Source organism: Zootoca vivipara, chromosome 10 (genome assembly GCF_963506605.1).
Source record: "Zootoca vivipara chromosome 10, rZooViv1.1, whole genome shotgun sequence".
NCBI lineage: Eukaryota > Metazoa > Chordata > Lepidosauria > Squamata > Lacertidae > Zootoca > Zootoca vivipara.
The window spans coordinates 38,234,764-38,252,421 of record NC_083285.1 but is presented as its reverse complement, the minus strand read 5'-3'; the positions used below and the strand labels follow the sequence as shown (position 1 = coordinate 38,252,421).

At 42.8% G+C, this 17,658-nt stretch overlaps 2 non-coding genes across 2 annotated transcripts; one reads left to right on the top strand and one right to left on the bottom strand.

The window, feature by feature from the left end:
* Positions 1 to 6,476: 6,476 nt before the first annotated feature.
* TRNAW-CCA (transfer RNA tryptophan (anticodon CCA)) lies at positions 6,477 to 6,548 on the bottom strand. The gene has a single exon. It is a non-coding gene; the product is annotated as a tRNA-Trp (tRNA).
* Positions 6,549 to 7,403: 855 nt separating this feature from the next.
* Positions 7,404 to 7,475, top strand: TRNAD-GUC (transfer RNA aspartic acid (anticodon GUC)). The gene has a single exon. It is a non-coding gene; the product is annotated as a tRNA-Asp (tRNA).
* The last annotated feature ends 10,183 nt before the right edge of the window (positions 7,476 to 17,658 follow it).

Below are 17,658 nucleotides of genomic sequence, written 5' to 3'. Positions count from 1 at the left end.
ATTGTAACTCACCCAGGAATGGGTAAGAAATCTAATAAAATAAGCAAACAAATACCTTTTTACTCACCGATTAAGTCTTCATCCTCCTCCAGCCCTTAATTGGACTACTGCTATATAACTTTACAACCTTGCCACACACTGCATTTCTCTAAAAAACAAAAACCATCAATGTGCAAGGATAATCACTGGACTACATACACTACATACATACGCAGGTGCCGCTGTGGGTTAAACCACAGAGCCTTGGGCTTGCTGATCAGAAGGTCCCAGTTGCTCGGTCCCAGCTCCTGCCAACCTAACAGTTCGAAAGCACGTCAAAGTGCAAGTAGATAGATAGGTATCGCTCTGGCGGGAAGGTAAACGGCGTTTCCATGTGCTGCTCTGGTTTGCCAGAAGCGGCTTTGTCATGCTGGCCACATGACCTGGAAGCTGTACGCCAGCTCCCTCGGCCAATAACACAAGATGAGCGCCGCAACCCCAGAGTCGGTCACAACTGGACCTAATGGTCAATGGTCCCTTTACCTTCACATACACTACTCTAATCCTCACTCCCCAGCAAAATGGGTTTAACAATGCTGGTTTACTTTGAAGGAGCATAATCCATGGTCTCAGCCACAGCCCAATCCCTTGCAGGATCGGCATATTGAATGGATTTAACATGCATTAGCAATGGCAGAAGAAAATGTTTACAAACATCAGGGGGGGGAGGAAATCACATTTCCCCCTATAAAATAAGATCTCAGAAAGATCATGAACTCCTGTCTTTGCTGTTACCATTTATTTTTGGGTTGACATGCCTCTCTCAAATCACAGGTACACCAATATCTGAGCTATCTGAATTGTTTTATGTGGGTCAGCAGTCCACCAGGAAAGACTAGCAGAAAAGGCTTGAAAACAAGCCAAAAGCTTCCATCTCTTTTAGTCTAAACAGCAGGTGTTTCATTCTATCCTTCTCTTTGTCTAATTGCCCATGTTCGTTTTCCATTGTATCACATTATTGCTATGATTTCATTCAATAACTGAAAGCACTGAAAGCCGCCATCAGGCTAGTTTCTCAGAAAACAAGTGAGGTCTGCACTTTCTGCCTCATATATATCTCTGGTCCTAGGAACTTAATCTTAAAATGGTAACGCTCGGAATCTGGAGATTCCCATCTGGGTGATGAGAAGTGCTCCTCCTTACCCTGCCTGCAGACACCCATAACTTGAACTTAACAAGAGGCTGATAGATGTTTGTGTTGGTTGTGAAGACGTGGCTGATTTTCAAGTAACATTCCTTTGAAGCACCACCTGAAAATGTGGGAGCCAGCTGAGGAGGAAGAGATCTCCCATGTTTTATTTTTTTCATCAGACGAAAAGAGAGAGAGAAATGCTCATTCATTTTGCCAATTTACCTGAAATTATTACATATTTTAGAAAATTAAAAATGTGAAAAGCTATGCTGGTAATTTGCTAAGTGTTCTCTTTAAAATGTTGGTTATAAGTGAAGGACATCCCTCCTGTGCACTAGCAAAATGAACAATGTGGTAGGGAAACTTCATGGTGGGTTCCGTGTCTTTTTCAGAGTGCTTGCATGTGCTGTGTCAGCCATTCATTAATTGCTAGTCATCTCTCTTCTTTGCTAATGCTCCCACAAACCTTTTAATTAGAAAAGGATAATTAGGGTCTTTGCTGCCAGTGAAAAATCATCTGGTACTTACCCAGGTTTGATGCATAAAAGCTTGTGTCTGTGTACAAAAAAAGAAAAAGCACAATCACTTTATTAGTGAGCCTTCAAACAAATTCTGTTTAAAAATGTATTCAGTGTTAAACAAGGGACACAATTATAGCTTTATTTCAGAAGAGAGTCCCTCCTCACACAAGAAACATATTAGAGTGCTGTTGAGCTCATGTCCTACTTGTAAGCTTCCCATGGGGATCTGGTTGGCCATTTTGAGAACAGTATGCTGGACTAGAGAGGCATTTAGTCTGATTTAGCAGGACTTTTCTTACATTTTATGGCATATAAGTGGAACTTAGACAAGTCCAAATAACCTCCCATAAACACTCCTTGATTTTTGTTATGGGTCTAGTCCAGCTTTGCAAAAGGAACACCAATGCATGGCTGTTTTTTATTAAATACTGTACTGCCTTGTACATTCCTGCTTTGAAATGGATTGCCTGTACAGCATTCTACCTAAAGAGATTGGTCTCTTCTGGATCATGAACCAGATCAGAAGAGTATTTCAATTTCCATAACAGATCTTAGTGTTTCACTTCAGCTTTCCAAATGTTTATTAACATTAGATTAGGTTCATTTTCGGTCCAGATAAAAAATGTAATAGGGCTTTCTAGGGCTGACACCAGGCCTGGCATGCAGCACACTTGGGCATGTGCCAAAGCCTAATGGCCCCATCAGGGCCCACTGCCATCATTATTGTTGCTGGGTGGCAGCAGCAACCACCGCTGCAGTTCCTGTTGCAGGAGCCTCCTAAAACCTGGAATCATTCTCTGCATGAGCAGAAACCCTATGGAGTGAGGATAACTTTCAAATCCTGGAGATAGAGGCCTACATACATTATTGTATGTACCTTATTGATCACTTTCTATTAAGCATCTCAAAGCAATTCACTGCACAATAAATAAGACTATATAGAGAACAATTGCCTATACTGTAAATAAAACAAGCAAACATATAAAACAATGTCAAATGCAATAGATACCAACTAGGATCTCCACTCAGATGGCTTGTTGAAGGAGGAAAATCTTAAAACAGAAAGACAATAGAGAGGCACCAGTCTGATATGTAATGGGAGGGAGTTACAAATAGGTGCTCCCTACCCTAAAGACCCTATTCCAAAATCATGTGAAACAGATGTCTTTATAAGATAGTATATGCAGGAGTGCAGTGATGGGCTAAGAATATAAGGAATAAGATGATCTCTTAGGTATCCTGGTTTGAAGTTGTATAAGGCTTCGTAAACCAGTGTACCAGCACCTTGAACTTAGCCCAGTAGCTAATTGGTAGCCAGGACAATTTTTTCAACAGCAGAGTAATGTGATGGCAATATTCTGAGCTACCACATTTAGCACTAACTGCAGTTTCTAGGTCAACGTCAAGGGGCAACCCCACTTTGATTGTGTTGCAGTATCCAGTCTAGAGGTTACCAATGCGTGGACAACTGTTGTCAAGCTATTCCAGTCCAGAAATGGCTATAGCTTCCTTTCAGACAAAGCTGTTAAAAGGCACTCCTAGCCACTAAGGTTGCCTGGGGTTGTAGTGACAGTGGTAGATCCAGGAGCACAGTCAGACTACCGGTATGAACCTGCTCCTTCAAGAGGAGTATGACCCTTTTCAAAGCAAGCAATCTGTATATGTTTAGGTTCTATGCAGACATTGCACTGAGCATAGAGCATGTGGATTCAACCCCTATATGGGTTCACTCAGCTGAATATGTTGTGAAAGCATGGATTACACATTATCTATAATTGATATCTTTTTATTGACAGAAGTTATTGGTATTTTATAAAATGATTGTTAGGAAAAACCCAGTAGGTGCAGTTTTTCCCCCAGCATGACAATGCAGTGATTGGATAGCTTACACCCTTCAATTTCATAGGCACTGTTGGATATTCTCTCTCAGTGTGTGAGAATCATTTGTTCCAATAACAGAGAACAGAGAAGCAGCAGCAGAAGGCTGAGACTGTTTTGTCTATGCAAGGATATTTTTTGTGGGAACTGTAACTATGAGCACCATGCAGGGCCAGATTTAGGTTTGATGAGACCCTAAGCTACTGAAGGTAATGAGGCCCTTTATATGTCCAGCTGTCCTTTGTCAACAACAAATTGCCGCTGTTTGTTGTGTTGAATATATGCTATATGGTAATTTATGGACCTAACAGGTATCTAAAGCCATTCACACATAACAAAATATGTATTTTATCAACTGTTGAACTGAAATACAATTAAGAAGAAGTATATTAATAGTGATTTTTTTGGGGGGGGCCAAGAGAGTGGGGCCCTAAGCTATAGCTTGTTTGGCTTATATGTAAATCCAGCACTGGCAGTATGACAGGAAGCACTGATAACAATGATTCTGTGTAAATTGTTGCAACTTGTTGTGAGTCTCTTGCTTGCATCTTGCGGTGAGAAAAGCAGAGAGAGAGAGTCTTGCACTCTTGTTGGACTCGAAGCATGCCTTGACCATGGCGGTGGTGAATGCCTGTATATATTTGCTACCAATATGTTTTTATGCCTGTCAAGTAAACGTCTACATTTGACTGAATCTTTATGATGTCTATGAGTGTTTATTGCCTTCAATACTGCTTTCAATACACAATACTGCCTGTGTGTACCTTCAATCCTGAAGACACTTACAAGGAAGGAGCTGCGTTGAGATGGAACTGCTGAGTATGGATACTAGAACACATGTGCAGCGAAAGTGATGCCAGACCCAATCCTTTCTAAATCATCCATCAGAGGTTGGTGGATTGATCTAACAGGCACAGAAGGAGGGATCAGATAAATTGGTGGAAAGTGTACAAAAATTGTTTTTGTGCAAATAGTCATTTTGCCTCACAAAGATTGCATCAAACTCAAGAGCCTATGAACCATATTTTGCCTAATGGATACCGGTAACAGTAGATGTTAAAAATAACATCTCATCAGTCTTCTTAGGCCTGACTGCCTTTACATGCAAATGTGTGTAACAGATTTGCCATAGAAGCCAGGATATTTAAAGGAGGACAGCTTTGGATGGAGGGAATATGATAGGAAGCGATGGGGCTACTCAACCTTTCCTTTGCCCATCATTTTTCTGTTCTCAATTGCATACACACCTCAGCACTTTCTGATAAAGCACTCAAGTTCCTGTTGATGTTACATTTCGAAATATTATTATTGCATGCCGTACCAATCTCTGAGTGGTGTGAGATTCCAGAGGTTCTAGGTGCCTATCCAGGGAGTGGAGAAATAAATCAGAGCAGCCCCTCAGCTCCAGCCAGCTCATCTTTCTCAGAGATGTTGTCTTCCCCCTTGCCTTCAGCTACTGACTGAATCTCTTCATAGTCCCAGCCCATCAGCTGCCCACCCGCACTCTGGATCTCTTCAGCCACCCCTTTCATCTGGGTGCCTTGCAGCCAGGCTTCTGGGTCATTTGAATGCATTTTAATCTTTGTTGGAAGCTGCCCAGAGTGGCTGGGGAAACCCAGCTGGATGGGCAGGGTACAAATAAATTATTATTATTATTATTATTATTATTATTATTATTATTATTATTATTATTTTCAACCCCCTGTAGCATATTGTCAGGCAGGGCTCTCACTTTGCATGGAGTCACACTTTTCTCCCCTAGGAGGGTTCTCACACACTCTTCTTGCAGCTGTTTAATTTTGTCAAACCACAGGCTCTGCTGCTGGATCATTTGCCCACACCACTAAATCTGTTGCTGGAGTTTCTGCTGGAGCATCAACCTGAAGGAGTGTTGCTGTTCATCCTCCATCTTGACCCAGGCACACATCACTCACAGGAAACACAAATCCCACTTCTTACACCAGTGTTGCATGCCACCCCAGTCTCTGAGTGGTACGAGATTCCAGAGGTTCCAGGCATGTATTCAGGGTTCAGTTTCCTTGGAATGAGAGACAGCACAGCACAGTGGACACTGTGGTGTCTTTATGATATATGGCTTGTTTACATGTATATACAACCTGAGCCTATGATGGACAGTTCACAGCATCAACAGCCCAAGAGGGTCTTGTTTCTCCCATAGCTGCAGTCTTGGATTCAAGCAGAAATCAAACATGACTTTCCTTCACAGGCTTCAGCCTGCCACTTGTGTCCAGCTTCTACATCACATACACAATTAACTCTGGCTTTTGTCTTTGAAGAATCAGCAAGTTTAGGCGAGGGCAGCCCACCCATTTGTTTTCTGCCACAGAACCACTTCCTTTGTTATCTTACTGGCCCACACTTAGAGGGACATCACCTCACCAGGAATTAGAACTGAGGCATACAGCCCACTCTCGCCCCTAACTCATAACACTATGGTTGTTTTTCTGTGCATAAATTAATATCTGAAGTAGTCACATAAAGGATTGCAGAAGTTACTTCAATAGTTAACGAAAAAATGCACAGTGTGATTTTTCTAGTTACAGAAGGAGATACTGCAAGCATCCTTACTTCTGAAGTTAAACCGCTTGTGAAAGTAGACCATTCACATCACAATCGGAGTTCCTTATAGGATTAGTTACAGGGCTGGCCCACCCATGAGGCAAGATGAGGTCTGCACGAATAAATGCAAGTGTCACTTGTCCATTCACATATACAAAGAGCAGCAGCTACAAGAGCTGCATGGAATGCTCATAAAGGCACATGGCTACAGTTACCACTTAAATAATAGCAGCATCTTCTAGCAGAAGAAGCACTTTCTGTATTGCAGGTGTTTGGCAGTTACTGTACAAGGAAATATTTTTTTTTTTAAAAAAAAGAAAAACCTTTGACCCCGACGTGATTCGAACACGCAGCCTTCTGATCTGGAGTCAGACGCGCTACCGTTGCGCCACGAGGTCCTGGTGCTTTGTGGCAGCCAGGGCTGCAGAACTCGCTGAGCACGACAGCTGAAAGAGAATTCGATTCAAAAATATACGGCGGTTGGGAAAGAAAGCGGGGGTGGGGTGGGGAGTGCGGGAAACGTAAGAGTCTGGTAGTTTAAAAATAGGTATTTCGATCTAAAGCTAATAATTGCACTTGAGTCTCTGCTAAGCGACTGCGGGTTCCCCAGACGGGAAAAGCTCCAGGCTGCAGTGTGTGTGAGGGAGCGCGAGAGTTTGAGGGCAGGGGCCAAGCCAGAATTTTTGTGGAGGGGGGGCAGGCTTTTTGTGTGGGGGGGGGAGGGGAAGAGAACCTCAGTTTGTTATGTATTGAATTTCATTGATTATTTTTTGGGGGGACGACAGCTGCCCCTCCCTGCCCCCCCTTGCCTACGTCCATGCTGTCCCCCATCAAGTAAATAAATAACCGCTCCCCACAGAATGCCTGCCCCCCCCCGAAATAAATCCTGGCCACGCCCCTGGTTGTGGGGCTGCCCCTGACAGGAGTCCATTCCATTTCAAAATCCCCTCACTGACTGCAACGTACTTTCCCGCCTTGTTCTTTCGCCTCCTTCCTCCCCTCCGCCGTCATGTCCCACCCCGATACTCCAAGCCAATATCTCCCCTCCAATATCCACGTTTATCAAGGCCAACTAAAATGTCACAAATCATGTCTGGAAGAAAGGTTTCGAGTTTTCTCTAACTTGGCTCTTATGGGCCGACGCTGCTCCCTTTTCTTGCCCGGACCTCTTATCTCGCTGCGGCGCCATACGGTGTACGTCATCATTTAACTGCAGCTACATGCTGTCTAAAGAAGACAGCTTTCCAAGCAGCTCCTCGTTAGTATAGTGGTAAGTATCCCCGCCTGTCACGCGGGAGACCGGGGTTCGATTCCCCGACGGGGAGAGGCAGCAATGTTTTTCTTTTAAACCCCTTGATGTTAGTTTGCTTTTACACAATTTAGCAAATAATAGAAATGCTAAAGAGCTGGACTACATTTCTTTAAAAAATAAAATAAAAGAAGAATCCAGTTAAAAGGGCGGGAGAAGTCTATGCCATATCCCAAAGAGGAAACTGAATTGTGGTCTCTGACTTGACAGGCAGAGATAGAATAGAAACCGCTATTATGCTGTTTTACTGTTCATTTTTTGAATATTTTGAGCCACGGTGTAAATTTTGTGGGGAAGTGGCGTAGAATTTATCCTAATGAACGTTTATGAGAAAACCCAACAATCAAGGATGTTTTATCACGCATATAGGTCGGGCGTCCTGGCATTATGATGCCTCTTAGTAAGAATAACAATGCGAAGCATCAAAGTTAAATGCTTCTTCTCCTTCCCCACCAGGAATACGGTAAGTTTCCAAGACTCTTTTGAAGATTTACTTCCTAGAAACCCCAAATAACTGGAGGCTGTAACACAAGACCTGGATTGCCGGGTGTAGCTTGCCTTCTCAATGTTTCATAACAAAAAAGCAACGATTTATTCCTCAGGAACAACATCTACACTTCTGGTTATTGTGAGAGACAAACCAGCAATTGCAGCAAAGGCTCTTAAAATTTTACCCTGCTTCTCGCCAATTTCTATTCATTCTATCTGCTAGCACTACATCAATCAACAGGCCTGTTTTGCTATTTCTATTTAAAAGTAACTGACCAAAAAAAGTGCTTATATTATTTATAGAAGCCGGCATGGGGTAAGAAAGCAAAATTTCAACCCTAATCCCATTTACCAGTGAGTAAACCTTATTTAGTTCAGTGGGGCTTATTTCTGAGTCAACACAGATAGGATTCACTGTGTCTGCTTGAACCTATCCCAAGGTGTTGTACAGAAACCCTACATGCAACATTTCTGTCTACACGTCTGTGCTTTTTAACCTCACTGCTCTGTGCACAACCAGTTTAAGCCACTCATAGGCAATTTAAACATATACTGTATAATTGTGATGACACATTGCAAAGAATGGTCCAATGCTAACTCTGCAGTAATAGCACCTGCTCCAGGGAGAGAACAGTTTGTGTTTCAACATTGTTGTTGCGGTCAAAAGGGCTTGAGACCTAAATACTTTATTAATATCAGGGCCAGATTTACGTTTGATGAAGCCCTAAGCTACTGAAGGTAATGAGGCCCTTTATATGTCCAGCTGTCCTTTGTCAACAACAAATTGTCGCTGTTTTTTTGTGTTGAATATATGCTATATGGTAATTTATGGACCTAATAGGTATCTAAAGCCATTTGCCACTGTTGCGGTATGTAGGTTTTATTTTATTTTGTTATTTTGTATTATGTTTTTTATCTTGTATTTTGGAAATGTACAACCAGGTTTTTTCCCTTTAATTTTTTTGGGGGCCTCCCCAAGAGAGTGGGGCCCTAAGCAATAGCTTGTTTAGCTTATACATAAACATGGCACTGGTTATTATTATTATAAAAAAACCTAATCAAGACCTCATATTTCCAGAAGTTTCAAAACAACACGCCAAACTAGCACAGACTTTTGAGGCGAGAAAGATAGATACATCAGGTGGAGTGCAAAGGATTCAGATGGCGCAGAACTGCTAGGCACGTCTCTGCTCAGATTATTTTTCATCGTGGAAATTAGAGAAGCAAGCAGAGTCAGCATCGGTCAAACACCTGCTGCTGGCATGCCAAAAAAGGAGAGTAGAAAAGGAGAGTAGAGGCCCACTCCTGCAGAAAAGCAGCTATATAGTGACTGAGTGCTGCTTCTGCTTATGTTTGTGCCCTGCAAAATAGGCTACGGTAGGGCTGCACAATCATCAGATAGGGGTTCTGGGCAGGCAGGAAGAGGCTCAGTCATTCTTGCAGTGTATGCTTTTACAGTATTGTAAAAACCCACAAGTACTGTGCATTTGCAGCAGTCTTTGCTCCCTCTAGTGCTACTCGGAGATTCCTTCAGAGCTAAACAACAGCAGCGAAAATGGACCATTCTAAAGGGACAATTTTGGCACTGCTGGTGCAACCACAATAAACCTTAAAGTAACACAGTCCTTGTGTAACTGGAACTGGTTTCTGTTGTGTAGACTTGTAGATTTGGATGGGATCCCAAGGGCCATCTAGTCCAACCCCCTTGCAATGCAGGAATCTTGCCCACAGACATCCCTGGGTGGGCTTCACCCACCAACATTGTGATTAGCTGCCAGATGCACTGACTTATTGCATACCTTACAACATTTATCCGATGAAAATAGTGACGTCCTATTCTATAATAATTATAATAATAATGTCATTATTCATACGCCAGCCATTCAACATTTTAAAAAATCCCTATACTGTACAGGGCTGCCTGCAGATGTCATCTAAAGTTTTTATAGTTACTGATCTCTTTGCCTCGGGGGTTGCATATCTCCATACCCTCCAACATTTATTTGATGGAAATAGGGACATCCTAAGGAAAAGCGGGACATTCCAGGATCAAATCAGAAACCAAAATGGCTTCTGTAAATCTTGGACTGTCCCTGGAAAATAAGGACACTTGCAGGGTCTGTTATTGCACCACCCGTGTTTGCTCGTTGAAGCCCCTCCTATTAGCATTGATAGCAAGCAGGGGTGCCAACCTGAATAAAATATTGTGGGGACCTAGCTAAGCCCCACTCCACATAATCTATCACATGACGCAGTGCACACACAACATTTGAATGGGAACGCCCATCAACTTGTGGGGGGGGGCTGGCCCCCTCAAATATTTTACTGTGGGGGGCCGAAGCTCCCATGGCCCCTAGGACATATTGTAGCCCAATTTGAAATATAAAAAGATTTGCTAGCACCAAGGAACTTTGCTATTATTTTATGCTTTGCAGTCTGTAGCATCATCTAACTAAGCTACTATATTAACTTCTTGTGGTTATGAGAAAACTTATTAATAACAGACTGGCCTTAGGCAAGACCATACAGGGTAATCTCTATTTTTCAAGGGGTGTTTCAAAAGGACATCGAGCTCTAGCTTGTCACATTCATTGTTTTGTTGTTGATTTAAAACATCAATAGTTTTTTTTACAACACAATAGGTGCCTAGAAAGAGGATTTAGAGATTTGCTATAATAAAACACTCTCTGAAGAAAATAAAACTGAATCTTGTGATGGCTTTAGAAATTTCCAAACATCTAACTGTGTAATAAATTGTGGTTGGCAAAGCTAATTTCTCCCCCATAGTGTAGGGGTAGTTTTAAAACATCTGACGTCTGAGGGGATTTTGGGGGGAGGAGGTATCTCATGGCTTGTGGTGAGCCCAGGGGAAAGCTCTCAAGATTCTTCAAAGTTATGCTAGTAAAATAAGCAAGAACATGAAGATTCTTGTGGCATGTTAAAGACTATAACGGTACAGTATAAGCTTTTGTGGGCTAGAGTCTATTTCATCAGATGCAAGCTTCTTTCATCAGGGAAAGAAGACTATTCACAAAAGCTTATGCCATAACATAGCCACACTGTGCTTTTAAAGCACATTTAAAACACACCTAGCTTCCTCCCAAGCATCATGGGAACATAGCTGTCAACTTTCCCCTTTAAAAAAAAAGGAAATTCCCTTATTCTGAATAGGATTCCTCGTGAGAAAAGGGAAAAGTTGACAGCTATGCCTGGGAACCATGGCTCATTAAGGGTGCTGGGAATTGTAGCTCTGTGAGGGGTAAATTACAGCTCCTAGGATTCTATGGGGGATGTCATGTTATTTAAATGTATGGTGTGGATGTATTCTTTATTTTGTTCTGCCACAACACCCTTTCTTAATTTTTCAGCAACAGCACGACTACCCCTTCTGGTAGTAGAATAAAGCCCGTTTGGGGTGTTCCACTAACATGTTAAACCTATGTGGGAGCAGGGAAAGTGGAGATGAGCATGTTAAACTCCACAAACACGCCTGCTTGTGGAGTGTGAAGGTCTGAGCTGGGGAGGCTCCACTACTCAAGGATTATGCAGTCTAAATTTCATGGGAACTTCCACAGTTAGAGGAGACTCCCCACTTCAGACCTTCACTTTCCATGAGTTGGAGCAGGATGGGAGAAAGAGCTTAGCATGCTTATCCCTGCTCTCCCTGTTCATATGTAGGTTTTACACCCAAATCAGGCTTACATTTCATGGAGAAGTACTGAAGGTGGACTTTCCTTCATTGGAGGCCTTTAAGCAGAGGTTGGATGGCTAATATTCCTGCATTGCTGTGGGTTGGACCAGTGACCCTTGGGCATAGCTGCCAAGTTTTCGCTTTTCTCGCGAGGAAGCCTATTCAGCATAAGGGAAAATCCCTGTAAAAAAGGGATAACTTGGCAGCTATGCCCTTGGGGGCCCTTCCAATTCTGCAGTTCTATGATTCTATGAATAGGGATGACTGATAAGCTGTATTGTTCAGTAGACAGTTGAAAGGAAACCCAAATGTTCCTCTGCATAATGTGTAAAATAGCTCTTAGGTGCCTCTGATAGAATAAGATTTTCTTCATTACTTGGCAAATGCAAACAGAAACGGAAAATGCTTTCATACGCACGTTTAAAGATTAAATTCAGCATGAAAATAAATATTATTTGAGAATTAGCTATTATTAAATTCGTATCTGTATGGATTAATTAAAGTGCTTTTCACAATATCTAAGACGTGTGTGTTTGAAAAGAAGAAATACCACACACAATAGCAATTTTACAGGTTCATCAAACTCCTATTGCCTTGTCCCTCGGCACCTTGAAGGCGTCCTAAGCATGTCAGTCACAGAGAAGGGACTTGGCTCTCAGCCCGGTAAGTTTTTGTTCTGCCTCCAGCAGGTTTCTTTGACAGACGTGATAGGGGAGGGAAACGTTCCAAATGCTCAAGTACACTGCTGGGGGATTCTGAGATAGAAAAACATTTTAATGAATCTTTCTTAGCCAACTTTGAAAATGGCAAATCTTCCTTCAGTCTTCGAAAATGGCTGAACTAAACTAAACAACCTGATGGAGTAAAGGTGCTAATATATTTAACTCCAGAAGGGGGAGCCAGCACCACAGCTATGCATTCTCTTCCGTACAAAATGTCTACCTGCTGTTCTTCAAAAAGGTTAGGTGAAGTAAACATCATCACAATTGCTGGGCTCATGCTATATCTAGGATTGCTGTTTGCTGGCTGTGTCATTATCTCTTGAAATAGACACTGTGGTTGATGGTCCAGATGATCTGTTTTTAAATGGGAGCAACAGGTTTGTGCAACATCCAAAGTGAGAACAAAGCTATAAGGCCAGCCCCCCCCCCCCCAGTTCTGCATCTCTCTTTCTCTTCCAGGGAGAGTGTATTTTCAGCAAGATGAAGTGAATAGCATCACATTCTTCCTTCCATAAGGGAACCTCTTTAGGAATTGGCATTGTCACACCATTGCCTGCTTGCCAACTCTCTTTTCAACACCTGGCAGCTTTTCTTGGGAGCAAAGGAAGCAGCTGTGCTTCTAATATTATTTGGGGAATTAATGCATGAGGAAGAAGCCAAAAAGATTGGGCTGGAGATGCACTTTACCTCTAAAGCTCTTTTGAGGGAAGAATGGCAAAGGTACTGTTAAGCAATCAAATCCCTGAAGTTTTTGATGTTTTAATTGTATTATTAGTTCTAACTCTTTGATAATAATACTGCACTGTAATAATAAAAAACTATGCAAATTAATTACCTGCATTGCTTGCTTTATAGTCTGTCCACCTGTTCAGAGAAACACTTAGTGCAGCTCAGGAAGCTGTTCTGGCTGCTTTCACTTTTTAATAGAAGAAATATATTGTGTTCCGGTATGTTTTGGTCCTCTTTGCCTTTCTATATGTCATTCTCCATCAATCAACATGATTCAACCGAAGATGTCAACAGGAAGAAAAGTAGGGATAACTGGAAGTAAATCAAGTCTGGGACATGTCTGGGAAAAAAAAAGTAATAATCAAATGACATAGCCTGGTTTTATCAATAGCAAGTGTTTCTGAATTATATGTCAGGTTCCAAAGATCTTGGGCACTTTCTGGTGTCTTTTTTATGGCAGATTCATGACGGTTTGAGCACAAGATGCTGTTGGGTCAGTCATATGGCACCCCCCCTTTCAATATTGCTTTTACCTGCAAAAGTTTTAAGGAGGTCACGCTGCTTCTTTTTCATTCAGTGCATATTCTCCAACTTCTGCTGAAACCCCGTAACTTTTTATACTACAAATGTTCTGGTTTATTTTTTCTTGCTTCCGTTGCATAGCTGTCAACTTTCGGATTTGAAAATAAGGGATCAGCAGCAGCCTCACCTGTCCCGGGGGACAACAATCCAGGATAGCAGCGGGAAACGGCGCTGGAATAAGGGAGTTTCCCGCAAAAAAAGGGAGGGTTTACAGCTATGTTCCGTTGTATCACCACTCCCTTCAATACAGTATAGCAATGATGTGGTAACATTGGGGAAGCACTGAAACACAAACTAAAGCAGAATTTAAAAAACCTCAATTCACTATGATTGTGTCAAGAGCACGTTGCAGAATGCACCTGACATAGAGCAGCAGAGTGGAGGGGGCCTTTGACACTCAACTTTTCATGCTGATTTTGATTTGGTCTGTTGAGAAAGAGTGCTTGTATAGCCAATACTCAAGCAAAAACAGTGCTTCTAGACGTTCACTATTTCCTTTGTTTTCTCCCCCCCCCTCAATTTTCGAGTGGGATTCAGTCACAAACTGACAAATTCAGGATGCACAATTAGACTTGATTTGGCAGTCTTGCACAAAAGGTCTTTCTCCTGTTTTAGGATTATTGCATTCTGGTGCACTCAACTTGCGCTAGTACACTTTCGTTACGCTGAAGGCTTCAAGGAGCTTTATAGGAAGCCAGCAGAATCCCCTCCAAGCTGCAATATTTCCTGAAGCTTTTGAAAGAACTGATGCCAGTTTCAACAGCAAAAAAGGGTGCTAAGCTTTGCATTGTACCCCGGCAACAGCTACCCAGCACAATGCTTCTGCCCAGAAATCTGCCTAGCAACCAGCTAAAGACGGAGGTGCTCCATCTACAGAGCAAGAAGGGGAATTGCACCTGACAAACAGAATACAGTATACTGTACGCAGCTTTCCTGCTAGTTGTCGGGTTGATTCATTTGTTGCTGTTTGTATCTGGGTGTAGAGTTTTCCTGTGTTTTTAAGGAGGGTTCCTAACAAAAAGCTGTGCTCTGAATGTTCTGTATGAGCCAGGGCCAGATTCCAGCAATGGAGTAGCTAGCTAGTTATGCATTGCTTACAATTCCCAGCACAAGCCATGGACATAGGTGTTTGTGTGTGGAATGGTCTGTATTTTATTTTTATTTTTTATTAAATTGGGTAGTTGCTTTATGTTGCCCAAGGCAACCCAAAGCAGCTTAACCAACCAAATAAGAAGCAGCCTTTTGGGTCAGGTCAAAGGCTCATCATATCATCACAGTGTCTAACCAGATGCCTACTGGGAGCCCACAAGCAGGACCTAAGTTCAACAGATCTTCTCACTTGTGATATCCCTTAACTCAATATATACATATTTTAAAACTATCCTGCTTCTATGCCTTTAACAGCCACCATGACAGGACATAAATTTAGGAGAGGACAGAGGACATGAAGTTATTCTCAGTTGGCAGCAGGTATATATATATATACCTGGACATGGGTGGATAGGGACACGGGTGGTGCTGTGGTCTAAACCACAGAGCCTAGGGCTTGCCGATCAGAAGGTTGGTGGTTCGAATCCCCGCGACGGGGTGAGCTCCCGTTGCTTGGTCCCTGCTCCTACCAAGCTAGCAGTTTGAAAGCAAGTCAAAGTGCAAGTAGATAAATAGGTACCACTCCAGCGGGAAGGTAAACGGCGTTTCCGTGCGCTGCTCTGGTTCGCCAGAATCAGCTTAGTCATGCTTGGCCACATGACCCGTAAGCTTCCTTGGCCAATAAAGTGAGATGAGTGGCGCAACCCCAGAGTCGTCCGCGACTGGACCTAACAGGGGTCCCTTTACCTATATATATATGAATGAATGCAATGGTACAGAGAAGGGGGGGGGGGAATTAAAGCCAAATGGCAATGAAATGTTAAAGGCACAGGAGCAAAGCTCATGTTGGCAATACTAATGCCATGTGCCTGAAGCAACTGAAAAACCTTCTCCCAATGTGGAGGTGGCCCTAATTAGCAGCAATAAAAGTTTTGAGGAGGAAAGAGATGTTTAAAACAACATCAACAACCCCCCCCACCAAATAGCCATATTGGAAGATGGAGAGGGAACCAGCAGGAAGGTGAAACCTGAGGAGTATTTTCAATTACCTTTTAATGTGATTTGGAAAAGAAAGTCGGAAAGTTTGATCAGGGGCTAATTAAGCATAAACATACATTAACTGTTAGGGGCAGGGACCGCATAAATCAGGCCTTCTTGGAGAATTACCACAGGAAGCAGTGAAAACGACTAGTCTTTTTGTAGTTATTTTCAAATAGCACATTTTCCCAGCAGTCCTCCAAGGGAGAATATCAAAGCATGACATTGAAACAGCATCAGTCTATATTCTCCTAAACCGTATTTCCCTTCCTTAATTGGCTCCTGCCTGCTTTAATAGCTTCATAAATGTTGCAAGGGAATAATTAAATTGTACATCACTTGAAGTTGCAGACAGCACCGAGCTAGGAGGGATTTGCAAACACGCCAGAGAAGAGAGCCATGACAAAGTGTCCCAATGACATTTCAGAGAACTTGAGAACAAAGCTCCTGTGGAACGAGATAAATAATGGATGTGCCAACGGCAAATCTTGCCCCTATCTCTCCAGCTGCAGGAGCTTTCTTGGCAGAGGAGCTGGTGCAGTGACATAATGCAGGGACATAATCAACTCAGCCAGATCATAAAATCTATTCTCACAACTGCGGTGGTCTGGAGAAACCAGATTCCAAAAAGCCTCTCTCTCTCTGCTCATTATATTAGCCATTTTGCTGCCATGTAGTCAGTTCTTCCCTCAAGGTAGCCATCTGCACTATACAGTTGTAGGGAGACCCCTGTTCTCTTCACAGAGTTATGATTCACAGAGTTCCCTGGGAAGAGGGAAACCACTCCGCAAACTGTAGCTCTGTGAGGGAAATATGGGGTCTCCTAACAACTCTCGGCACCCTTCACAAACCACAGTTCCCAGGATTCTCTGGGGGAAGCCATGACTAACGAAATGCACTGCACAAGTGTAGAACTTTACATTTGTCCCCATTGAAATTCATTTTGTTTTGGCTCGGTTCTCCAATCTGTTAAGGTCCTCTGTCTTCTGTGGCATCAGCTACCCTTCCTAGTTTGGTGCCATCTGCAAATTGGATGAGCATCCCCTCAATAAAGATGGCACCCCACTTGTCACTTTTTTGCAGGATGAATAGGAACTGTTAGTGAGCATTTTGGGGGGTTTGTTTGGTCACTCAACCAGCTACAAATCCACAGTTATCTTATCCAGTCCACATTTTACCAGCTTCTCTGCAAGAATATCATAGTGAGGAGATGACTGTGTGAGAATTTTCAGAAAGCTTGTTACAAAGATAAATTGGCAAAGCACAGCAGAACTGTCACAGTTCAGCTGACAATGCATTTGTATACATTTTTTGCTCCTTTCAGTGCTCCAGTATTACAGGCACCCAGGCAAGCACCAGGTTTGAATGGGCCCTGCAGAAAGCGCCCCTTGGAATGCTACTTCCTTTGTGGAGAGGCCTGCCAGGTGTACCTGGTGGTGGTAGAGGCAGGCCTCAGGACAGAACTGGGCAGATGAGTCTAGCTTCATTTCAATGGGGCATCATGGGTAATTAAAATGGTGGTTGGATACAGTCACCTGGTGCTGCTTGAACTGATGGGTGAGATTTAAAAAAACAAGAAATGGGAGTCCAGGACTGGCATTAGTGCTGAGCTGCATTGCGTGCTGGAGCCCCATAGCTGCCCAAGGATCATGGACACACACACACACACACACACCCTGGTATTCACATCCATTTTGCTGTTGCAGAAGAACTGGTGGGTTTAATTTGAGCCACTGCTCGCTGGGATTTGGCCCCAAATCTGCCTCATCACTAGGGCCCATGCTGAGAATCTGTGAAATATGAGCAAATTGAATGCCTCTGAACATGTACAAAGTGCTTGCACACACTGCCAAATAGGC